Source organism: Marmota flaviventris, chromosome 14, assembly GCF_047511675.1.
Source record: "Marmota flaviventris isolate mMarFla1 chromosome 14, mMarFla1.hap1, whole genome shotgun sequence".
In the NCBI taxonomy this organism is placed as follows: Eukaryota; Metazoa; Chordata; class Mammalia; order Rodentia; family Sciuridae; genus Marmota; species Marmota flaviventris.
The window spans coordinates 98,724,243-98,751,811 of NC_092511.1; the positions used below are offsets into that span (position 1 = coordinate 98,724,243).

Sequence of the window (27,569 nt, forward strand, 5' to 3'; positions counted from 1 at the left end):
CATATCTCTGGTATGAAATAGTGTTGAACTACTGTGAAATAAGGGTTGATTTATCCTTAAAGACACTGATGCAATATTTTCATTGTAAAACTTCTCTCCAGTATAAAATCTATAATATTTAGTAAGATGTGATCTTCAATTTTAAAAGCTTTGCCATTCTTCAGATTTATAGGACTTCTCTCTAGTATGGCTTCTCTGATGTCAAGTAAGTGTTGATTTTTTATTAAAATCTTTGTCACATTCTTCACATTTGTAGGGCTTCTCTCCAGTATGAATCCTCTTCTGGCAAATAAGATGTGAGATGCTATTAAAAGCTTTGCCACATTCTCTACATTTGTAGGGCTTCTCTCCAGTATGAATCCTTTTGTGACAATTAAGCTTTGAGGTGCTATTAAAAGCTTTGCCACATTCTCTACATTTGTAGGGCTTATCTCCAGTATGGATACTTTTGTGACAATTAAGCTGTGAGATGCTATTAAAAGCGTTGCCACAATCTTTACATTGGTAGGGATTTTCTCCAGAATGGATCCTCTGGTGTCGAGTAAATGATGATCTTTGATTTAAAGTTTTGCTGCATTCTTCACATTTGTATGGCTTCTCTCCAGTATGAATCCTTTTGTGAGAAGTATTCTGTGAGATGCGATTAAAAGCTTTGCCACATACATTACAGTTGTAGGGCTTCTCTCAGTGTGGATTCTCTGGTGCTGAGTTAGTGATGCTTTTCGATTAAAACTTTTGCCACATTATTTACAGTTGTAGAGCTTCTCTCCAGTGTGGATTCGCTGGTGCTGAGTAACAAAATATTTTTTTATTAAAACTCTTGCCACATACTTTACATTTGTAGGACTTGTCTCCAGTGTGGATTCACTGGTGCTGAGTAAGTGAATATTTTTGATTAAAACTCTTTCCACACAATTTACATTTGTAGGGCTTCTCTCCAGTATGAATCCTGTTGTGGCGATGAAGATGTGAATTTCTAATAAAAGCTTTGCCACATCTTTTACAGTTGTAGGGCTTCTCTCCAGTGTGGATTCGCTGGTGCTGAGTAAATGATAATTTATGATTAAAAATCTTGCCACACACTTTACATTTGTAGGGCTTCTCTCCAGTATGAAATCTCTAGTGATTTTTAAGGCTTGGTTTTTTACTAAAAGCTTCACAAACTTGTTTACATATGTGGGGCATCTCTCCAGGGCATGTCCACTGGTGACAAATAAGATTGGAGCTTTTATTAGAAGTTTTGTCACATTCTTTGCATTTGCATGGCATATCTCCTGTATGAACACTGTGATGTTGAGTAAAGTTCTTGAGTGCATTGCATTCTTCACATTGGTAGGTCTTCTCTGCAGAATAAATTTTTTGGTGTTGAGTAAGTGTTGAAAAAATTTTTAAGGCTTTGCCACACTTTTTACATTTACAGGTATTTTCCTCAGTAAAATGTGATGATGGTTAACAAATTGTAACCTTTCATTAAAAGTTTTTCTGCATTCTTTAAATTTGGTTTATCACTGTCATCATATCTACTGGGTTTAGAATTTGTTGACAAGCCGATGCTTTAATATATTCTTTAAACTTATAGGGCTCCCTTTCTCTATAAATTCTCATGTATTGAGCAAACTCTGCACTGTGATTAAGAGCCCTTTCACATGCCTTACACTTGCAGGTTTTGTCTTGCCTATGAATATTTGGATGAGCAATATTTTTTGAGAACTAAAGAACACTTTCCACATTTTCATCTTGACTAGGAGTTTCTCTATATTCATAATTTTTAACAACAATGTAAATATACTGGTAATTATTTAGGGTACATACATGGCTAATGGTGTTACTTATAGCATTATTTATATTGTGCACTTTCCAGAAATCTGTATCAGAATTGTCATTGAGCAATACTGGGGAAGTAGAAACCTTTCTACAATTCTTAATATTGTCCATTTGTGCACAAGGAGAAATTACTGTTTTGTTGCAGAAAATGGACATTTTGTAAAGAAACTCTCAAAAGTATCACATTTAGAAATGTGTCTTTCAGTTTCAAATATCTTTCCTGTACAAATGTTTGACTGGAGATTTAACTCAGTGCTACATTTATAATTGGCTAAGTTAAAAACTTATGTATGGACCAGATTTCTTTTCAAATTTTCCACATTTCCTTTTGGAAAATGGCTGTGCATATATTCTTAAAGACATATACAGCTCCTCAAAAATAAGTGGAATAGATTGAATTTTTTTCAGATAGTAATTGTTTCTGTTGTCATGTGACCATAAAATTTTTATCATAAATAGGGACTACTAATTGGTTTTGTCCATTATAATATGATTTTTGAACTTTACTCTCACCTATATTTTCCCAATGTTTTCTTAGTGGTAAATAATCTAGGGCATACTTTCCATATCTTCTCTCTATCTCTTTTATTCCTTGCTCTGGTGAAATTTCTTGATGAGAAGTCATGGCTGAAATAAATAAAAATAACAATCTTGTTTATGTACTGGGCTGAGTATATTTTGCGAACATAGGAAATGACAGCAATAAAGGAACATCAGCAGGGGAGTGGATTATTAAAACCAAGCCCATCATTACTGCATAAATATATAAATCAAATAAAAATGTACACAGAAAATTACTTTGAAAACTTTCCAAATCATCTTAGTGTTCATAGTATCCAAGATAAGTACATTCCTATGGAGAGTAATATTGTAGAAAAAGATAAATTGTATTACAATCCTTTCCTCCTTTACAATATATTTTAAAGTCTACCGAGTTTATTCTGTTTCATTAAAAAAGAAATAAGAAACATGTGAATATTTGGGGACTGTTCAAAAAGGGGCTCCTTCTCACCAACAGAAAAAAACATGGCAAAATCAACTGTAACAAAAGTCAAAGTTATGAATTACTCAAGGGGAATATTAAATTATCATTTAAAAGAAGTTTAATGAACTAAACTGACACACAAAAAATAGAATAAAATTTATTCAAGAATTGTTAATAGTAATAAGCAGAAAATGTGTGTTTAAAGACTTTCTTTAGAAAATGTCTGAAAGAGTCAGGGGTGTTTGTACACAGCAATGTAGGAAGCTGAGCCAGAAGGATCAAAATTTCAAGGCCAGTCAAAGTAAAATGAAAAAAATGAAAAGTGGTAAAGTGTCCTTAAGTTCTCTTTCCAGTATTAATAAAAAAACATCTCATAAAATAGGAAAAATAAAACATCCAGGCAGCTTAATTATCTAAAAGTTGTAAAGACTCAAAGCAGGTTTTAATCCAAGTTTTAAAACTCAGAATACTAAGAGCATCAAAGAGAAAAAGATGAGTCACCTAGAAATGTGTAACTATATAATTGTGAAATCCTTAGTCAAAACTTCATCACACAGAAAGGAATTTGGGGCTATTTTCAAGGATTGAAATAATAAAATTATCAACCAAGACATTATATTCACAATTGCTATCTTTCAAAAGAGAAGGAAAATAAAGACTTTAAAGATATAAAAATGCACAGACTGTTCATCAACATTAGATCTGTTCTCCACAAGGTACTAAAGGTAATCCTTCATACTAATATGTAAGTGAGCACAGCAACATAAGTCATATGAAATTTTAAACATTTCTTGGCACAAACAATTCTGTTTTATTGTAATGATGGGTCTCAAAATGTGTAATTTTGCAATAGAATTTGAAAGACAAAAGCATAAAAACAAAACTGTTAATAGGCATATATAAGTGTAACAATAATATAATTTTGAAAGGACACATAAATATATACAATTTTTTAATAAAGTAAAGTTGATACTCACACAAAGTATGAGTAGGAGATTCTTCATTTTTAGATTCTTTTTGTTGGCAAATGCAAGATTACAATATCTGATCAAAACAAAACGTGGCTATCTGAATAAACTCTAAATATTACAAGTGTAGGTAGTCCACAGGATACTCTAAATCTCAGGACAAACACATACTGAAAGCAAAAAGATATAAGAATATCACATACAAAAGTGACTGAGCAAAACCTGGGCTTTCTAAATTACAGTACACAAAACATAGTTTAAGCCAGTTACAGGATATAGAAGATGTTTTAAATTTAAAAAAAAAAAAAAAAACCTTTGAAAAGAGGCAAAAATAGAGAAAAGGAACCTTTCCCTAAGATTAAGAGTAAATACATTCACAATGTACATCCTACTTCCCAAAAACACAAAGAAAACATTGAGAGAGTTGAATGAAAACAAAGAATCACTGTCATACTAGGAGACATGAATCCCCACTTACTGAAAAGGAAAATACAGTGAAGCAAAATGGTAACTGCAAAAGATAAGACTTTGAAAATATTTTGAAACTATTGTAGACTTATAGAATCCCTGTTCTTAATTGCAAGTGGGATATTATGTTGGATAGACCAATTTTATGTATTAATACAAGGTTAATAAGTATTTAAGTGGTAGTTATTTTGTAACAAACATAGAATAAAAATTTGAAGTGAAAAGTGATAGGGATGTTCAAAAATCCACAAATATGTGTCAGTTGATTGAACACTCTTGAGCACGCTGTTGTTCAAGAATTGAAAGAAAAAAATTAAAAGATGCTTATACTACTTAAAGTTAATATCAGGCTCCAGGTAATATTAATCAAACTAACGTTGTTAATTATTTTTGCAGAGAAATCTATCCTTTAAATTGAATGAATATCCCCCAAAATACAAATATAATTAGAAGAATATTTCCCTGCTAAAAATATACTAAAAGTTACAGCATTCAATTGTAAATGCAGACATGGACTCAGGTAGATGGAGTTCTGATTGAGTGTGGTAATAAGCCCTCACATCAATAGCAAATTAAAAACATTGAACACCAGGGTTGTTACACTATTATTCAACAAAGCCATCATGGGGGATGCAAACCAAATATCCCTTGAAAAGAATGGATGAGAAAATTTGGAATACAGAAACTATAGAACGTTGAAGTCAAAGACTATTCTAATTATATATTTTACAAAATGTATGTACACTAGGTTAACTGAAATATGTCACAGAAAGAATATCGCAGAATTCTATGAATATGACATCTCTAAAAAAGAAGCTTTCTGAACAAAAGAGAATGGTTTTGTGATGGGGAGACAGAAATGAGCCCTTGCTTCCTAGGAATTGATATTTTTTTTGAGATGTAAACTTTTTAGAGTTACATTGCATAACAATTTGAATTAATGTTACTGAACTGTATATTTAAAATTTTGGAGACAGTATTATTTTGTGGTTTTCATTACAATGAAAATTACAAACAACACATAAAAGAGAATTGCAACATTTTCCAAAGCTACATTTAAAATAATATATCTTTATCCTATAAATAAGAACAAATTCATCAATATACAAATGATTGGCATGCATGTAATCTCAGCTACTAGGAAGTCTGAGGCAGGAGAATTGCAATTTCATCACATCCTCAATAACGTAGTGAGAACCTCTCACCAACTATGAGTGAAAAAGAGCTTGGGGTGTAGTTCAGCATTAATCACTGCCATCAATCCCCATTACATTTACATATAGAAAACTTCAATTTCTACATACATGGGCAGAATGAAAACCCAATCAAAATAAAATATAAAAGTCATAGACAAAAGAGCCTTAATATTTATACAAGCAAAAGCACATATGCATCACCCTTGTTGATATTGCCGATAATGTTATATCTTAATTTGTGAAGCAATTAACTGATATGAGGAAATCCACTCTGTAACACGGAACCTACTGTACATAATAAAAAAAATAAAGAAAAAAATTAACCAACCAAATTGTAAATATCCACAGATGTGTTATTTTGCAAATCCTCTTATTCAACTACAACTTACACCATCTCTCAGAAGAACAGTCTTTGTACTTCTTGATATTCATTCATTGCAGATAATTTCACAGAAAATCCATTACACATATTCAGAAAGAACTCTGATAAGGAAATTTTAGTGAAAAATGTACAAATAATATAAGAGAAACTGACTTATGATAGTAATGTATTATAATGGGTTGACCAAGAGGTCTCCAGAAATGTGCAAAAATTTCCTGCAAAAAAATGGGAGAGGGGCTGGAGTTGTAGACTATTGGTAGAGGGCTTGCCTAGCATGTATGAGGCCCTGGGTTCGATCCTCAGCACCACATATAAATAAATGGGAAATTCATTAACAAATAAAAAATGTTTTAAAAATTATATAAGAGCCATCAGATAATATTGACACTTACAAGGCAATTGGTAGAGTTGTGTTGTTAATTTGAATGTATGGAGACATTGCTGAAGGAAAAGCAGGAGACTAGATAATTTTTAAGCACAAAACACAGGACAGGATCTTCTATGATAACAATAGAAAGAAATCATAGCTTCTCAAAAATATTTTCTTCTGGATAACTTCTAAATCAACCTTTTTGAATTTAGTATTCCTCCTCTACCTCAACTATGCCCTCTCCTATATGTGGGCCACAGTATTTGATATCACTGCATTCCTCTAAGTCAACCATATCTCAAGTGAAGGATGTATATTGGGTCATCAAAGGAAGAGATTAAGGATGAAAAGAAACATCATTAACATTTTCTTGTCAACACCAAGAACTACCTAATCTTTTTTATTGAAAGCATAAATCTTAAACTCGTTCTTATGTTCCCAAAAGTTATACTTCAGGGAAGAAAATTAAATAATGATAAATAGGAATTTTGAAGAAAAGTCATGCTCACCCACAAAGACTAGGTTGCTGTAGTTCTCCAACATCACTTCTCTATATAAATTCTGCTGAGCAGGATCCAGGCATTCCCATTCCTCCTCAGAGAAATCAATGGCCACATCCCCAAATGTCAATGGCTCCTGAAATAAAAATTGTTAGATCAATAGAACATGGACCAAACCATTATTCAGTTTTTAATTTGAATTAAGAGTTTGTAGAACTGACTGTCATGTAGGAGAGTGACTTTAATTATGTGATAAGATACTTTCCATTATCTAATTCAGAGGAAAATACATAAGTCCAAAAACAGTATGTGTATTCCATATCAGAGTCTAGTAAAGGATATATACCATAATCCAAGCACTGAATAAAAGCCCAACTCCTAACTTTTCTGCTGTGAATGAATGTGAAACTTGGCAGACATTCTAGATGCAAATCAGACTTGTCAAAGATATTCTCATAAGGTGATTGTGCTCAAGGGAGATAAAAAGAGTGGTAAAAAAGCTTTTGAAAACAGTCTGGTCGTTATTCTCTCTGTTTTGTATTCATGAGTTAGATTGAGCTCCTCAATACAAGTAGTTTCAAGCATCATCCATGACATATTCCCAATGTGTAAAATATTCATAAAATATTAATGTATGGAGATATGTAAAGTGACACTTCCACCTCATGAAAAGACAGATTTGAAATATTTCAAGTTCTATAAGCAGTTCAACAAGTGAATAAATTTGGTACAATAGAGGCCCAGACAGCAGCACATATGTGTTGAAAAGCCTGAGACAAAGAAATGATTAATGAATGAAAAAAAGACCTTTTAATATAATTATAATGGAAAAATAATGGTAAAAATAAGTACTTAAAACTCATACAACCAAGGAAATATAACCAAGGAAAATTATGGCTTTGAGAAATACATAATAAAATTATTAGTCATAAAAGAGTCACAGGTCTGTCATCATCTCTGTGTGCAAAATGAAGATGAGATCAGTGAGACACACCAGAAGTGCCCACACAGGTTTTCCATGTGTGGATGGATCCCAATTACTTAAACATAGCTACTTTATTGGAAGAATTACCTTGACATCAGAGCATAATCACCACATCTACACAAATAACCAATTAAAAATCTTCAATAGCAAAATATTTAAATACTTGAGCCAATTGGAATTGTATGGTATCAAGATTTTATGAAAGGATAAACAACAAGACAAATCAGGTTAGTAGATGAATACAGTCACTGTTCACAAGACGCAAAAAATAAAAGTCCTGACATGTTAGAATAAATATATTTTGAAAATTGTGGAGAACCCTCACTGTAACACTGTAGCCTTCTGTGGCTCATTCCTAAGCTGTGAGTGAGGTAATTCTGGGCACCTAAGAAAATAATTCTGTAAAGTCCACACACCTCAGATACCTTTTGCAAAGAAAGGAAATGCTTAGTCTTCCAGAGTCACAATTCTCACCAGATAACATATATATAGCTGGAGTCACTTTAAGGTCCTCACCTACAATGTCCTTTAAAAATTATTTTTCTAAAAGAAAATGTGTGAATTTGCAAAAATTCAATCAAATTTCTAATATTTGGGAGGCTGGGGTTGTGACTCAGTGGCAGAGCACTTGCCTAGCATGTGTGAGGCACCAGGTGTGATCCTCAGCACCACATATAAATAAAGAACAAAGGTACATCAACAACTAAAAAAATATTTTTAGAAAGGAACACATTTTTGTCACTGGTTGGCACAAATGTCACTAGTTCAGGTCTCAAACTTGCAGTCTTTCACCTAATTCTGATGCCATTTATAAGTCCCAGAATGTCATCTACACTGCTGATCAACTTTCTGTAAATTGGGGGACCCTACAATTACCAAACATAGAAAGGAGCATTGAATATTAATATATTAGTTATCTACAACTCTAAAAATGAATTAAACACAACCATGATAAAATCCTAACAACCTGGTGCACAAACATAAAAAAAAATGTCTTCTAAAGGCTATATGGAGAAGGCAGGCATACAGAATGGTCAACTATTCTGTAGAATAAGTTTACAGAACTGAAATATCTGACACTGAGATTTACTATGAACTTAAAGTAACCCAAAAGATGAGATATGTGGCTATAAATATACATACAGATTAGTGGAATAGAACTGAAAACCTAGAAATAAACTCAAACACAAGAGATGGCAGGATTTCACTGGAGATGATATAATCTTTTCAATGAATTATGAACACCTTGCATATATATGCAAATAAATGAATTAGACACAGAACTTACAACTTTTAAAATATGAAATCATTCATCTAAAAGAAAATGTTAAATTTGTAGCTTGTGTCAGACAACATAGCAGAAATTCTATATGGCTTTGTCCTTGACATGAACATTAAAAGCCAAAAACAGGATCTATAAATGAGAAAGTTAATAAACTTTTACCCTGTTGAAAGCATTCTTCAAAATACAGAATAGTTATTCAATTAACGAGAAGAAACTGGATGAAATATTTGCCAAATACATATATGATAAAGGTTTGGAATAAAAAAATATATAATGAGCTCTTTAAACTCAACAAAAGGTGCTAGAGTTGTGGTTCAGTGGTAGAGCACTTTTCTACCATGTATGAGGCACTGGGTTTGATCTTCAGCACCACATATACATTTATAACAAATAAAGGTCCATTTGTAACTAAATAATATTTTTAAAAACTGAGCAAGAGGGCTCAAGCGGTAGTGCACTCGCCTGGCATGCGTGCGGCCCGGGTTCGATCCTCAGCACCACGTACAAACAAAGATGTTGTGTCTGCCGAAAACTAAAAAATAAATATTAAAAAATTCTCTCTCTCTCTCTCTCTCTCTCTCTCTCTCTCTCTCTCTCTCTCTCTCTTTAAAAAAAATCTAAAAAAAAACTGAGCAAGAAAACAACCAGTTTAAAAATGGCATTATCGCATATAATGGTATTAGAAACTCATAAGGAGCAATAGTAAGAAAAATATAATTAGAAACTATAATAAATGAACAGATCCATAGAGACAAGATTTGTGTATCTATCTACATCTATTTTTCTATAGATATCTATATATGTACATACATAGATTTATAATTATAGATATATAAAATACTGCAGAATTACATAGTTTAAGCATATATCGTAAAAAAAAAACCTTTATTATAATTCATTCATTATTGACTGATTGTATGTAATTTATGCATAAATACAGAATAACCTGTAAGGTTTCACTTACAGAGACTTTCACACAATAACATTTTATGGAGCTATGGTTGTAGTTAAGTGGTGCAGAATTTGTTCAGCATGTGCAAGTCCTTGGGTTTGATTACCAGCAGCACAAAAACAAATGCAGTACTTTGCAGTAAGGCCATGATAACAGTGATATTTGACAGATATTTCATGACTCTAACACATTTTCTTGGAAAACCACAGAATTCAGTGGATTTCTGTGTCTCCTATATGTAGTAGAAACTTCAATGTCTGAAAAGTTCTACTTGAAATATTTTTACCAATCCCCCTTAATTTCTAATGCCATTAAGTTAAAACAATAAATCATGACTCTAGTGTACCTTAAGCATAATTTTTATTTAAACTTTCATTTTTTACTTTTCTTATGTTTGTACTTAGTGCCCAGTTTTATTTACTTTGGAGTTCATAAAGTCCCCAAATTATTCCTCCTGTTCAATCACCATGGTTCCAAGAACTGTAGCTGAAATGTACAAACTGCCACTTTAGGGAATCTAGACTGATACCCCTGCCCAGGATGAGCCCATGTATCAGTACGTTCTTAAAAGTCAAAGCCATAAGGAACAAATTGTTATGCCTTTTATCTTTCTAAAGGTTGTTGTCTAGTGAACAAAACAGTATTAAAATTTACACAAAATATAAATAGTAGAACAAAATAGTATTAAACTTTACACAAAATCTAAAAATGAGAAAAAAAGATTAAAAATGACAAGGGATACAAAAATTAAAAATTCTTTGGGAGAATGTAAATGGGTGTTAGAAGGAACTGATTTTTTATGTATAAAAATATCAGAAACTAAACACTGGTGATCCTTTTACAACATTGTGACTACTGTATAAGCTATGGGATTATAAACTTAAAAATGGTAAATTGGATTTTACTTATATTTTGCCAAAAGAAAAAAAGTTTTTGTAACAGGCACAAGAAAAAAAGTCAAAACCATAGCAAAAATAATAATAAGTATATAAAAATAAAAGATTTAAAAAGGCAAAGAAAAATGCAAGTGATATTGGCCCAATAAATAACACTATTTCCATAATGAGAAACATTTATTTGAATATGCTACTGCATATGCATAATGATCAACAGTGGATTGTTTTCTTATGCCTGACATATTTGTATCAGAAAATCATGTCCGAATAGCCATGAATATTGGATATCTGTAATTATAATTAATACTATATTTTGATAGAGCCACATTTTTGTTCCTAGCATCCCAATTCACCATATCCAAATTATGGAAGCAGTTCCTATGTCTGTTAATAGATGAATTGATTAATAAAATGTGATATACACAATGGAGTTTTTAGTCTGCTATAAAGAAGATTATAATTGTGGCATTTGTCAGTAAATGGACAGAAATTAACAACATTATGCTAAGTGAAATAATTCAGACTGATCAAGGGTCAAATATTCTCTTTAATGTGTGGTAGCTACAGCAAAACTAAAGGAAAGGAGAATTGGATATCATAAATATATAGGGAAGATTAGTAGAGTATAAGGAGATTGGGTGGGAGTGACAGGAAACGAGAATATCAAATGAATTTTTATATACAACTGTGAATTCCACCTTCCTGTATATGTATAAAGCAAACATAAATGAATAAATAGAAGATTAATAAAACAGATGAAGGAGAATATTGGGACGGGGGAAGTAATAAAGGAAAAAATTAAGGTAATGAGAACCGAAAGGGAGTAAATTAATTTAACAAAAGTGGTGAAAGTCCTCTACAATGAAAATTACAGCATGCTAAAGAAAAAAATTAAAGAAGCCCTAGTAGATGGAAAGATCTACCTTGCTCTTGGATAGGCAGAATTAATATTGTCAAAATGACCATGCTATCCAAAGCACTATATAGATTTAATGTAATTCTGATCAAAATCCCAAAGGCATTCCTCATAGAAATAGAAAAAGCAATCATAGAATTTATCTGGAAAAATAAGAGACCCAGAATATCCAAAGAAATCCTCAGCAGGAAGAGTGAAGCAGGTGGCATCACTATGCCAGACCTTACACTATACTACAGAGCAATAGTAACAAAAACAGCATGGTATTGGCACTGAAACAGACTGGTAGACCAATGGTACAGAATAGAGGACACAGAGACTAACCTACAAAACTACAATTATCTTTTATTAGAAAAAGGTTCCAAGAACATGCACTGGAGAAAAGATAGCCTCCTCAACAAATGGTGCTGGGAAAACTGGAAATTCATATACAACAAATAAAATTAAGCCAGTATCTCTCACCATGCACAAAACACAACACCAAGTAAATCAAGGTCCTAGGAATTAGACCAGAGATACTGTGTCTAATAGAAGAAAAAGTAGGCCCCAATATCCATCATGTGGGATTAGGCCCCTGCTTTCTTAATAAGACTCCTATAGCACAAGAATTAAAATCAAGAATAAATAAATGGGATGGATTCAAACTGAACAGCTTCTACTTAGAAAAAGAAACAATCAGCAAGGTGAAGACAGCCTACAGCTTGGGAGTAAATCATTACCAAACACACGTCAGATAGAGCCTTAATCTCTAGGGTACATAAAAATTCAAAAATCTTAACACCAAAAAACAACCCAATCAATAAATGGGCCAAGGACATGAACAGACACATCTCAAAGGATGATATAGAATTAATCAAATATATGAAAAAATCTTCATCTCTAGCAATTAGAGAAATGCAAATCAAAACTAAGATATCATCTCACTCCAGTCAGAATGGCAGGTATTATGAAGACAAAAAAACATTAAGTGTTGGCGAGGATGTGGGGGAAAAGGCACACTCACACTGTTGGTGAGACTGTAAGTTGGTACAGCTAATATGGAAAGCAGTATGGAGATTCCTTGGAAATCTGAGAATGGAACCACCATTTGACCCAGCTATCCCTCTCCTTGGTCCATACACAAAGGTCTCAAAAACAACATACTACAGGGATACAGCCACATCCATGTTTATAGCAACACAATTCACAATAGCTAAGCTGTGGAGCCAACCTAGATACACTTCAGTAGATGCATCAATAAAGAAAGTGTGGTAATACACAAAATGAAATATTACTCAGCAATAAAAGAATAAAATCATGACATTTGCAAGTAAATGGATGGAATTCGAGAAGATAATGCTAAGAAAATTTAAGCAATCCCCCCCCCCCAAAAAAAAAAACAAATGCTGAAACTTTGCTCTGATATAAAGAGACTAATTTATAGTGGGGATGGAAAGGAGCATGGGAGAAATAGATGAACTTTAGATAGGGCAGAGGGTGGGAGGGGAAGAGAGGAGATAAGGAAGTAGGAAAGACTGTGGAATGAGACAGACATCATTATCCTTAATACATGTAATAAAACAGATGATGTGACTCTACTTGTGTACAACCAGAGACATGAAAAAAATGTGCTCTATTAGTATAATATCAGCTGCATTGCATTCTTCTATGGTATATCAAATTAGAATAAATAAAATTTAAAAAAACTAATTTCTTTTCTTCAATTTTTTATAGTGATTAAAATTAAAACTGGGTACTTGCAAAAGCAAGGCAATTTCTGTACCACTGAGCCATATCCCTACCACAAATGTACCTTACTAATATTGGTTATTCCTTTTTGAAAGACTTTCTAATTTCCCTCCTTCATGTCCATTGTTTGTCCCTCCTCATATCCATTGTTTTTTACCATTTATTATTATTGTTAAAATGATCTTTTCTCCTAAGTAACACTATACTATTATTATGATTAGTTTCTTGAAACAAGCTAAGAACTCCAAGTGGCCAACCACAACCTTATCCTGCTTTACACCTATTTTTTGTAGATTTGCCTGTGTGACAAACCCAAACCTAGTTTCCCTGATCAGTGTCATCAATCTCAGCAGGCATCAGTCCCAGGGGCTTTCTAGTCTCCTTGCTCTTGCATTAGTTCAGAGTAGGTCTCCCCCATCCACACTAGGATATCAGCCCTGCATTTGTATCTACCATGCCTAGATACAAGACAGGGTTAGGGTTATAGCAGTCATGTTCTGAGCTGATTTCCTTTTTCACACCCTTCCATCCTCAGACTCTGCCTCAGTTTTTACCCAAAGCTATGGTGTTAGTGACTGGAATGAACCTCTAAAACCATGATGAGCCAAAATAAAATTTTCCTCCAAGTTGTTCTTCTCAGGTTCTTTGGTCACAGTGGTTCAAAGCTGCCTAAAAGCAGGGGTCCTGAGTAAGTAACTATTTATTTAGTGAAATAAATTTAAAGAGTGAATCTGGCTTCCTGTGAGATGTAGTAAATTATATTAACAAAGAAACAAATCATGTTTCAAAATGGAGAGAAAATAGAATACAAACATGGAAAATACCTAAAAGAAACTAGTTTAGGCATAATGGTACTAATGAGGACCTAAAATAACTCCCAAAGTATACTGGAGTAAAAAGTATACTTAAAAATAGTGGTCAGTTTCTAAATTAATTTTGTAGGTGTAGACAATTTCCAAAAAAAAAAAAAAAATTGCACCTACACATGAAATTTAAAAATGATAAAAAAACTAAAACAATGAAATTTTTTTTCTTAGCCCATCAGAGGAAAGATGATATCACAAGACAACCTGGCATTCTGAAGATAAAGGATTTATTAAAAACAGGCTACACGTCTTTGATTTCTTTCTGAAAACTATATAAACTTGTAAAGGTATACAAATATGTTTGAGCCAGTTGAGAAATATATATATGTCTGAGTCAGTAAGTAAAATGGAAGCCCGTGAGCCCACATGTGTATGTTCCCCAGGACCAGGCATGCTATTTCTCAGGAATCACAGAAGATGTGTCAAGAAAAATGGGGTGATACTTTGAAAACATTTCCCATTGGGTGCTGATCTGAAGACCCTACTGACTGCTAGAACCCTGGAGTAATCTCTCACATATTTCCTACAAAATAAAAGAAAAGAATCCTTACCTCAAATAAATAGCACCCAAACCTAGGCAAATGGGTACCTGGAGAAAACTCACCAAAGCTGAGGGTGTGAGAATAAGGCCATTGCCTGTATTCCTGCAAACTTCCAATTCCCACCAAAACCACAAAACTCTAATGTACAAAATTTAAAATACATTTCATTTCTTTGGGTCTGGGGTGTTATTACTCTGTACATTTGTAGTGCTCTTGAAGGGTTCCAAGATACCTCCTTTATGGTGAAGGACAATATTAACTGATCCAAATATCAAAATATATTGCCCATGAACAATTTAAGATATTTACAGTTTAGTCTCAATGTACAGAAATTTTGAATTCAATTATTATGTAAAATATAATAGTAGTTAAAATACAGGATGTTAAATAGTAAAATTTGAAGGGTGAAAGAAGAGGGGGGAAAAGGGCATATACAACACCTCTATATTATATTATACAGATGAGTCAGTCCTCCTGTTTCATGCAAAGTTTCTGGTTTCACATATGTTGGGGATGTGAGGGCCAGAGGACAGAGGGAGAGAAGAGGAAAAAAAAGCAAAGAAACCAAGGTTGTTGCTAGTTTTGGAGATCCATTTCTTTTCTGTTTCTCTTCTAATCAAATAGGTGGGGTTCTCTGTTTGAAGCTGGTGTCTCTGGATGGTGTAGGTAACCAGGGTGAGAAGTCTGGTCCTGGTGTAGGGTGTCTGGAAGCTGGTAGTGCCACCTGCCAGTCCCTGCAGAGAGATTGCATCTCACAGGTCTCTTTTTGGACTTCTTATCTGACTTGTGCACCTGGTATTGTCTCCATCTCATGCCTGGAGATTTCCCAGCTCCTGGTCTGTTTGTTAGGCTCCAAACTTTAGTCCTGTATCCCTCTCATTTAGCCATTCCCCATTGTGGGACCTCTCACAGCCAGGTTCACATCAGGTGGGCAGGCCCTGGTCACATTACACACCTGCCCAACTGGCAGACCCATGAGCAACATGAAAAACAATAAAAGAAAGTGTCCCAAACAAATCAAGACAATACATTATTAGAATCATTGGCAGCCAGAGCAGAAAAAATGACAGAGAAAGACTTCAGGATATACATGGTTAAAATGTTCTGTGAATTCAAGGAAGATATAAGAGAGCAAATACAAGCAGTCACTTCCACAAAGAGCTACATAAACAAATCCAAGATGCAAAAGATCACATCAACAGGGAGATAGAGGTTATAAACAAACAGAAACCCTTGAAATGAAAGAAACAATAAACCAAATTAAAAGCTCAAATTAAAGCGTCACCAACAGAGTAGGCCACTTGGAAGATGGTACAACAGACAGCGAAGATAAAATATATAATCTTGAAAAGAACATAGATCACACAGTAATAATGGTAAGAAACCACCAGCGGAATATTCAACAAATATGGAATATCAAAAAAAGACCAAATTTAAGAGTTATTGGGATAGAGGGTGGCATAGAGGTCTAAAACAAAGGAATGAACAATCTATTCAATGAAATAATACCAGAAAACTTTCCAAACATGAGGAATGAATTGGAAATTCAAACTCAAGAAGCTTACAGGACACCAAATGAATAAAATCACAACAGATTCACACCAAGGCACATTAGAATAAAAATGCCCAACATACATAACAAGGAGATAACTTTAAAAGCCATGAGAGAAAGGAATCAGATTACATATAGGGGAAAACCAATTAGGATAAGAGTAGATTTTTCAACATAGACCCTGAAAGATAGAAGATCTTGGAAAAACATATATCAAGCTCTGAACGAAAATGAGTGTCAAATAAGAATCTTGAATCCAGCAAAAGATTTGAAGATGCAGTAAAAACTTTCCACAATAAACAAAAGTTAAAAAAAAAAAAACCTTATAGCTAGAAAACCAGCAATACAAAATATCCTTGGCAAAGTATTCCATGAAGAGGAAATGAAAAACAACAATGAAAGTCAGCTGAGGAGGTAGTACTCTAAAAGAAGAAAATCAAGTTAAATAACAAAAATAAAGAAATATGCCTGGAAATACAAACCATGCCTCAATAATAACCCTGAATGCTAATGGCTTAAACTCACCAATCAAAAGACATCGGCTAGCAGACTGGATTAAAAAAAAAAGATCCAACAATATGCTACCTACAGGAGACTCATCTCATAGATAAAGCCATACACAGACTGAAGGTGAAAGGTTGGGAAAAAATCACACCATTAACATGGACCACGGAAGCAAGCGGGGGCTTCCATCCTTGTATCAAATAAAGTAAACTTCAAGCAAAGTTACTCAAAAGGAATAAAGATGGACAATAAATACTGCTCAAGGGAAATATACACCAACAAGGCATAACAATTATAAATATATATGCCCCAAACAATGGTGCAGCTATGTTCAAACCAACTCTTCTCAAGTTCAAGAGTCAAACTGACCAAAACTCAATGATCTTGTGTGACTTTAACACACCTCTCTAACCACTGGACAGTTCTTCCAAACAAAAGAGGTAAAGATTTGCTCCCAGGATGTAGGCTCTCTATTCACCTCACATATTGTGTCTTTTGCTGAGAAGAAACTTTTTAGTTGGATTCCGTCCCATTTGTTGATTCTTGGTTTTAATTCTTGTGCTATAGGAATCTTATTAAGGAAGTTGGTGCATAATCACACATGATGGAGATCAGGACCTACTTTTTCTTCTATTAGATGCACAGTCTGTGGTTTATTTCCTAGGTTCTTGATCCACTTTGAGTTAAGTTTCATGCATGGTGAGAGATAGGAGTCTAATTTCATTTTGTTGCATATGGATTTCCAGTTTTCCCAGCACCATTTGTTGAATATGCAATCTTTTCTCCAGTGCATGCTTTGGGCACCTTTGTCTAATATAAGATAATTGTAATTTTGTGCGTTAGTCTCTGTATCCTCTATTCTGTACCATTGGTCTACCAGTCTGTTTTGGTGCCAATACCATGCTGGTTTTGTTACTATTTCTCTGTAGTATAGTTTATGTTCTGGTATATTGATGCCACCTGCTTCACTCTTCCTGCTAAGGATTGTTTTGGCTATTCTTGGTGTCTTAATATTCCAGATGAATTTCATGATTGCTATGAATGATTCTCTATGAGGAATGCCATTGTGATTTTGATCAGAATTGCAATGAACCTGTATAGTGCTTTCAGTATTATGGTCATTTTGATAATAGTAATTCTGCCTATTCAAGAAAAAGGTAGATCTTTGCATCTTTTAAGGTCTTCTTTGATTTATCTCTTTATGGTTATGTAGTTTTCACTGTATGATCTTTCACCTCTTTAGTTAACTTGATTCCCAAGTATTTTTTTTTTGTATGTGTGTGGTTATTGTAAATGGGGTAGTTTGCCTCATTTCCTTCTCAGAGGATTTGTCACTGATATACAGAAATGCGTTTGATTTATGGGTATTGATTTTATACCCTGCTACTTTGCTGAATTCATTCTAGAAATTTTCTGGTGGAGCTTTTTGGTCTTCTAGGTATAGAATCATATGTTTGGCAAATAGTGCTAATTTAAGTTCTTCTTTTGCCTAATTGCTCTGGCCAGTGTTTCAAAAACTGTGGTGAAAGAGGGCATCCCTGTCTTGTTCCAGTTTTTAGAGGGAATGCCTTATTTTTTCTCCATTTAGAATGATGTTGGCTTGGGGCTTAGTGTAGATATCCTTTATAATGTTGAGATATGTTCCTGTTACCCTAGTTTTTCTAGAGTTTTGAACATTAAAGTGTGCTGTGTTTTGTCAAATGCTTTTTCTGCATCTATTGAAATGATCATATGATTCTTATTTTTTTTCTAATTATATTGATGTGATGAATTATATTTATTGATTTCTGTATTTTGAACCAACCTTGCATCCTGGGATGAATCCCACTTGGTCATGGTGCACAATACTTTTGATATGTTTTTGCATTCAATTTGCCAGAATTTTGTTGGGAATTTTTGCATCTAAGTTTTCTTTGATGTGTCCTTGCCTGGTTTGGGGATCAGGGTGATATTGGCCTCATAGAATGAGTGTGGAAGTACTCCCTCGTTTTCTATTTCCTGAAATAAATTGAAGCATATTAGTTATTCTTTAAAAAAACTTGTAGAACTCAGCTGTGTATCAATCTGGTCCTGGGCTTTTCTTGGTTGGTAAGCTTCTGATGGCTTCTACTATTTCCTCACTTGATATTGGTCTGTTTGAATTGGGAAGACATACACAATTTAATCTGGGCAATCATATGTCTTAAGAAATTTTCAATATCTTCTATTTTATTGGAGTATATGTTTTCAAAATAATTTCTAATTATCCTCTGCATTTCTGTAGTGTCTGTTGTGATATTGCCTTTTTCATCATGTATGCTAGTCATTTGGGTTCTCTCCTTCTCTTTGTTAGCAAAGCTAAGGGTCTGTCAATTTTATTTTTCAAAGAACCAACTTTTTGTTTGGATTTCATTGATTTCAGCTCTAATTTTAATTATTTCTAGCCTTTTACTGTTTTGATGCTCATTTGTTCTTCTTTTTCTAGGACATTGAGATGTAGTGTGATGTCACTTATTTGTAGACTTTCTCTTCCTTTGAGGAATGAACTCCATGCAATGAAGTTTCCTGTTGGTACTGCTTTCATTGTGTCCAAAAGATTTTGCTGTTGTGCGTATGTTCTAGTTTACCTTCTAAGAATTTTCTAATATTCTCCTTGATGTCTTCTGTAACCCATTGTTCATTCAGTAGCATCTTGTTCAGTCTCCATTGGATGCAGAATTTTTAATTTTTGTCATTTATTTCCAATTTAATTCCATTATGATCTGATAAGATGCATGGTAGTACCTCTACTTCTTTATATTTGCTAAGAGTTGCCCCGCAGCATAGTATATGGTTTATTGTTGAGAATTATCCATGCGCTAAGAAAGTGTATCCACTTGATACTGGTTGATCTATTCTATATATGTCAGTTAAGTCTAAGTTATTAATTGTGTTATTGAGCTCTATAGTTTCTTTATTAAACTTTTGTTTGGAATGTCTGTCCAATGATGAGAGGTGTGTTAAAGTCACACAAGATCTTTGTGTTGTGGTCAATTTGACTCTTGAGAAGAGTTTGTTTGATGAACATAGCTGCACCATTGTTTAGGGTATATGTATATATGATTATTAGGTCTGGTTGGTGTAAGATTTCCTTGAGCACTATGAGATGTTCTTCTTTACCCCTTTTGATTAATTTTGGCTTGAAGTCTACTTTATTTGATGAGTATGAACGCCCCTGCTTGTTTTCGAGGTTCATGTGAGTGGTATGATTTTTCCCATAGAATGAGTTTCCTGTAGGCAGCATATTGTTGGATTTTTTTTAAATCCAGTCTACTAACCTATGTCTTGGGTGGTGAGTTTAAGCCACTAACATTTAGGGTTACTATTGAGACATGGTTTGTATTTCCAGCCATATTTGTTTATTTTTACTACATGACTTGAAGTGTTAATTTTTAATTGGTATCTACTACTTGTATTTACATAGGATTCAGCATTGCAATTAAACGTCTAGTGATCAAATCAGCACAGTTTCCACCTTCTAAAATAATACTTTGAAGTTTGAAACCTGCAAACTCTTGTTAGAATGTCCACAGTCTAATAATTACTTATACAATTTAAACTATGTACTGTAAAACCTAAGAGTTACTTTTCCCTCTTAACTGCTTTTCAGCACTCCTTGACAACTGTCTCTCTTATAACAGATATAAGAAACTTTTCTCTTTTGTGGTTCTTTGAGATCAACTTTTTCAGCTTCAACATGAGTGCAAACATACAGGATTTGTGAAATATAAAAAATCACTAGAAAAAGACAATCTCCCATGATAAGTCCAGAAAAAAAGAATATAAATTTATAAATTGTAAACTGTAATCCCAGTGCCTTGGGTGGATGGTGAGTTCAAAGCCAGCAATAGCAAGGCCCTGAGCAACTCAGTAAGAAGCTGTCTCTAAATAAAATACAAAATAGGAGTGGGGATGTGGCTTGATGGTTGAGTGCCCCTGAGTTTAATCCCTGGTGCAACCCCCCAAAAAAAATTGTAGTGTTCACTTTTAATCACTAACTAGGCTTTAGTTCTTTTTTTGGTGAGATCTATATATAAATGGCATATACCAATATTATGAATTTATTTTATATAAGTCAAATATAAATAATTTTATAGTATAAGCTAGATCTATATTAGCATGTAAAAAATAACTTAAAAAATGTTTTAGGTGAGGCTGAATGCCTGCAATCCTGTTGGCTCAGGAGTCAGAGGATTGCAAATTCAAAGCTCAATAACTAAGCAAGATTTTTCCCCAATATAAAAAATGGCTGGTGATTATAGTTTAATGTCTAAGTGCCCTGGGTTCAATCTGTGGTACAAAGGAAAAAAGCAGGGTTTTAAAATTGCCTTCTCAACAAAAAAATGTGAATTTTAAATGAAAAACTGCATTTTATCACTTTTCTGTAACACACAGAATCTGCTTTAACACATTTTAAACATTTGAATCTTACAAAATCCAAGTCTTCTAACACTCATTAAATGACATGTTTTAATCATGTGTGTCTCAAGGCCATTGGATGAATTTAAGGTCAGTGTGGCTGAGGAATCTGCAGTCATACCAACAGGGGTGTGCAGGTGCCATGAATTTGCAGTAATAGTCAAGAACTCATGGATTGATTGTTCATTGTCTTGAAACTGTTGGAAAATTGTTTTCTGATGGTAAATTTCTATATCAGTATCAGGAAAAATTTAGAACCTTTCCTGATAGTATGCTTCAAAGAAAGGGACACAAATTCATGCAATCCTAAGGAAAACTAACTTCATACATGTAGTGCCAGGAGAAACCACAGTATGGTCATTCTGCTATTTCCAATTTTAAACCAAATCATATATACTTGATGTGCATCATTTAGTGATGTGATTAAAATTGTGTACATATATCATGGTAGTGTTGTAAAGAAATATCTATAGTAATGTCAATGCTGAGGTACCATTGTTGTTAAGAAGCATCCTGGGAATGATTCATAGAAATAACTGAAATCCTGAGCTATGTACGTTCCCAGCTGTGCACATTATGCCTGGCATAACATAGACCAGGAGATCATGAGATAAGCTCTCTAACATCAGGAAGATAATGAGAAAAAAACACCCCTCAAACAAGGGTCTACAGAGGTCCAGGTCCCTATTGTACTAGGCACTAATATCCTTTATGCACTGGAGAAATCAAGCTGCCCCCCAGAGGGGGAATTCTGTGTGGAAGGATGTGTAAATCACAGGTTATCTAGCAGATTTCTGAAATAGGTTCCATTTGAAGAATTCACATATGGTAAAATGAAGGAAATGCCAAGGGAGGAGACGAGAAAAACAGATCACACATGAAAAAGAAATTTTCAAAAAAAAATTGTTAGAGCTGATAATAAAGACTGGGGTACACTCGTGGTTAAGACTCCCTTTAATATCTGGAGCCAGGAAGGAGTCATGTTAGATATGGTGCCATCCTGATGTCACTATAGTCAGGGGGTGGCTGTATGACACATGCACTATCATCTGAGTTCCAACAATCTAGTGAGGACTGCTCAGGCAGTGGACACCAGCTGGTCCTCAGGACAGAAGTAGAGAGAATTACAGAAGGATTACACCCCACTGCAAGTTTGGGTTCTTTGGACTTTCTGGGTGGGCACATTCCAAGGTGAAAGTTAGGTGGAAAAAACATCTCTTCTCCCATATGCAGTGTGAGCATCATCCTGCTCATAGGGGTGAAAGATCCTATTTCCTCACCCCTTGGCAACTCATGTGCAGACTTACAGCTTGGGATTATCCTCATCGCACAGCTCTGCTTCACCACTACTGCCAACCCTCCCCATATCCCCTTGCGATTCGCTAATGTAAAAACATACAAAAGGGAGATTGAGAATTGAAACTGGTCTTGCTTCAAGCAAGTGGTCTTGGGACTGATGTCTGCCTTAGCAGAAACCTCTAAATTGTGGCTCTTTGTGTGTTGGGAATCTATGAAGAGCACTAGGAATAAATGACTGAGACCTCAGAGAGGGTGACACCATCACCCAGCCCTCTGCTGCAAAACACACCCTTCAGTAACATGATGAGCAAACCCTGGGCAACATTTGAATGAATGGCAGCTCTTTGTGAGAAGTAGAGGTGAGAATTATGTTTTTTTTTTTTAATTGTCAGGGTTTTAAAATACAGCTCAGGATTCACACTTATGATTGTTTTTAGAGAGAGAGAGAGAAGAGGGAAAAATAAATATTAAAAAATTTTCTCTATTTTTGGTGGACACAACATCTTTATTTTTATGTGGTGCTGAGGATCAAATCCAGCACCCTGCGCATGCCAGGCGAGCACATTACTGCTTCAGCCACATCCCCAGCCCCAATATCTATGATATTTATATTGCCATTATTTTAAATTTCTCCTGAGAAAAGCCACTAGAAGAAAAATTGTTCTTTAAATTCAAGAAAAAAGAAGCCCCAGAGGTGCTTTTCTTGGGGACAAGTGCATGGAGTACTGCATACAGGGCATATGTTAAGGGCGTCTGAGTGGCAAACTGCTTACCCCATCAGCACAGTTCTGGGAATGAGGCCGCATGTTGCAGTCCCACTCCTTGATTGTTCACTGCAAGGACAGTTAGCAGTCATTTCATTGGTGGCTGTCTATATTTTCCTTAGGCACTGCCTGAGTACTTACACATGGTAACTGCACAATAAAATCAGATCTGCATCCTGCTTGGTCTCTGGAGGTTTGATTAGAGACTCCACAGCCACACTCTCCTCTACCCTGTTCTGTAGACCTCCTCGGGGGACGAGAGAGCCCATGCACTTCTCTTGCAGACCCCAAGCTTTCATTACTGGGAAATCCACAAGGTCCTGCAGGAGGGTCTGGTTCCCTGACTGATGTTGCAATGGAAGAGTCAAGTCCTGCTTTATCTTGATCTTTGTGCCTTTGGGTCACATTTATCTGTGCATGCTAATGACACAAAAAATAGAATTTTGGAAAAAAACCTGAAAGTGACCAGGGCAGGATGGGTTTCAACTGTCCTGAATGTTCCTCTAAGCAAAATTGAGTTTACACACTTCCATTGTTAGATATTGCAAAATATTTTTTTGTGATTAAAACAGAATGGACTAATACTTAAAATATTCTTCCAAATTCTTGTGAATTATATTCACAAGCCTATAATTTGGAACCATGAATTGGAAATTACCAGCGCATTAATTTGATTTTTAAAAATATTTAATGTACTTCCTTCTGATCATGGTCCCTTATTTGACATTTACCAACTGAAAGAAAAGTCTTACCCATGTGTGATTCCATTCTATAAAATGAGGTTTTGAACATAGAACCTCATTTCCTTCTAAAGATTTCAAAATGTACAATTACTCAAACAATAATTGTTCTATGAGTTATGAAGATGACAAAAGCAAGATTATCAATATTAAAACTTATTAATTCCCTGGTAATAAGTATACAAACTAGTAGTGTTTAAAATCTCTACATGACATACCATACATAAGTTGTGTCCCATGAAGTTATTAAATTTAAAAAAGTAAAAAGTAAAACTGTCATTCCCTAAAAAATAATTGGCTCATTTCTGCAGGATCTTAAAGAAGCAAACATCTTTAGAAGACAACATCCTCATTTCACCTTACAGAACACGGTCCTCTGGGCTCTTTAGGACTGTTGGAGTGAATGTTTCCTCTGAAGCTACTGGGAAACTTCATTAGTAGACCAAATATCCTCCTCCAATGCCCTTTTTAGAACCCACACTAACTCTGCATCTGAGGACACAGAGGTACTTAGTCATCTGAATAAGCTGAGCAGAACACGAACACTCTTAGGTTTTATGGAAAGGATGTGTTTAAATGTTCTCTCTGCAGTTTTGTAATTTTAATGTCTATAGAAAGGCAAGAAGGTCCCACTGCAGAACACAGAACTGTAGCTTCCCCAGTGGGACATGTCATCTGTCTCTCAATTTTACTGTCTTCTCTGATGGATAACAGGAATCCAAGAGAGCTGGGCTCCAAACTCTTAAAGTTTCCTGGACACATCTGGAAAAGGATCTTGATTGAGATCATTTTCTAATCTTGTTGATAAGGAAACTTAAATTTCTCCAATTCTGATTCTAAAATCAAATTAGTCCAAACCTGTCCCACAATTCATAATGCCTCTAATTTGGTGTGAGGGACTCCTGACACCCCCATAGTTGCCCTGAAAGTTCTCTGCCTACAGTGTGTGATGGGCAACTCTTCCCTAGTTTTCACATGGAACACCCCTTTTCAGAGGTAGTGATGGTTCAGTATCTCATCCTTTCCAAAGTGACAGTTCTGTGGCTCAAACTCTGAGTGAAATATTAAAACTAATCTAATATAAAATGGAAAATAGAAAAGTAGTGGAAGAGCTGTAGTCGCATGTTATAGAAATCACAGGCAGATTGAATCTAGTCAGAGCTGAGGCAGCATCTGAGATAGAGTCCACTCTAAGGAACCTATATGATCAACTCCACCTTCTCTGAGAGAAACCATGCAAAAGTAGGCTCACTCCCCTGGGTAATGTATATGAATATATATAAAAGCACTAAAGCCCTATATGAAAATGGAGCCCTGTTATCTGGAGTCAAAAGAAAGGACAGTCATTTCAAGTGGACCCACTTATGTTCCAGTTGTAGAAATCAGAAGATAGTTCTTGATCACTGCCATTATCAACATGTGAAGGATTAATACAGGCATGATAATGAAACACTTTTTTTTCTAGAGGTAATTGGCAACTTGGACCAAAGGGAAATATTTAAAATAAAAACTAATATCCACAGACAGAAACTCCACATGGATCGGCTGAGGGAGGTTGGAAAACTGAAGAAGAAAGTCACAATAATTGCCAAAGAATGAGACGTCCAAAGCCACAGGAGAGGGAAACTTAAAATAGGAAAGAGTGAAAGTCATTGAACAAGTATTTTAGCATACACACAGTTAGGCAAGACACGTCAAGGGCAGAGAAAAAGTATCCCCACATGCAGCCCCCCATCCTGGACTAGCCACATGAAAGTTTTGTGCCTTTGAAGACTTGGGCTCTGCCTTACTCCCTGGCATGGCATGGAGCATTGATTACCAAGGCGCCACCTGGAATACTGTCCCTCATATGCACTCACGTCCTGGGAGGCTTCTGGGATGAGGCATGGCAGAGGGTTGGCCAGTACTGCCAATTTTGTGGAGCTAAGAAGAGCTCTTTGGAGAGGTGGAGAATTGCAGACACACACCTTTGTTGTAATGTGGACTTGCTGTGTAACTAGGTGTTGTTGAATCCAATCTCTTTGTCTAAGTTGCCCTGATTTTTAATAAAGAGAAAAATAATTTTATCTCTAGTGGTGAGGATTAGGCCACAATACACTGAAAAAGCGGGTTCCAACCAGTTACACAAGGTTCTCTGGAGAGCTGAGCATGGTGGTACATGCCTGTAATCTCAGCAGCTTGGAAGGCTGAGGAAGAAGGATGATGAGTTCAGAGCCAGCCTCAGTGAAGGAGATTTACTAAGCAGCTCAGTGAGATCCTGTAGCTACATAAAATAGGGCTAGGGATGTGGCTCGGGGGTTGAGTGTCCCTGAGTTCAATCTTCTTCATTGTCCCCCCCCCCAAAAAAAGAAGAATGTCTGGGGAGTGTGGCTCAGGCTTTGCATTTATAACAGCTTTCATGGAGGGTCTAAAGTGTAGAACTAGTATAGAATAAGTGTTCTGGGCCAAGCTCTGGAGTGGATGTGCATGCATTTGAATTCAGGCATATATATATATATATATATATATATATATATATATATATATATATATATATATATAATGATTTGATGTTGATCTATTGAAGGAATATTTCCTGGAAAAGGCAGGTATGTGCTTTATTTGAAGTCTAAAATAGTAGACATATAGTTTGAATAATCTGCAGCTATATATTGAAAAATAACAGTCATCAGAAAATCATGCATGTGAAGCTAGATCATTTCATGACTCTTTAGAACATGTAGATCTATAAGGCAAGATAGTAAAAGAAACAATGAAAGTGAAAAATTCTTGAACTTTGGATGCCATTTAAAAATCTGAGGTTAATGTTGGTCCAGAATCTGACTTCCATAACAAGACCCCTATAGCACAAGAATTAAAAATCCAGAATCAATAAATGGGATAGATTCAACCAAAAAGCTGCTTCTCAGCAAAAGAAACAGTAATGTAAAGAGAGAACATACAGATTTTTTTTAAAAGTCTTTACCACACATACCTCAGATAAAGCATTAATCTCTAGGGTATACAAAGAACTCAAAACTTCACACACAAAAAAACCCAATTAACAAATGGGCTAAGTAACTGAAAAGACACTAAACCAAAGAAATACAATCCATTACCAAGTACACGAAAAAAAAAAAAAAAAAAACATTCAACACATCTAGCAATTAGAAAGATGTAAATTAAAATTACTTTAAGATTGTATCTCACTTCAGGCAAAATGGCAATCATCAATAATACAGGCAACAATAAATGTTGGTGAGGATGTGCGGGAAAAGGAACACTGACACATTGCTCATGGGACTGACAACAAATTTGTGCAACCACCATGGAAAGTAGTATGGAGATGCCTTGTAAAACTGGAATGGAACCACCATTTGACAAAGCTATCTCTCTCCTCAGACCATACCCAAAGGACTTAGAAACAGCAT

General features: G+C 34.8%; 1 pseudogene; it reads right to left on the bottom strand.

Annotated features, from left to right (window-relative positions):
• Positions 1 to 201: 201 nt before the first annotated feature.
• On the bottom strand, positions 202 to 26,319 carry LOC139701731 (zinc finger protein 345-like; annotated as a pseudogene).
• Positions 26,320 to 27,569: the final 1,250 nt, after the last annotated feature.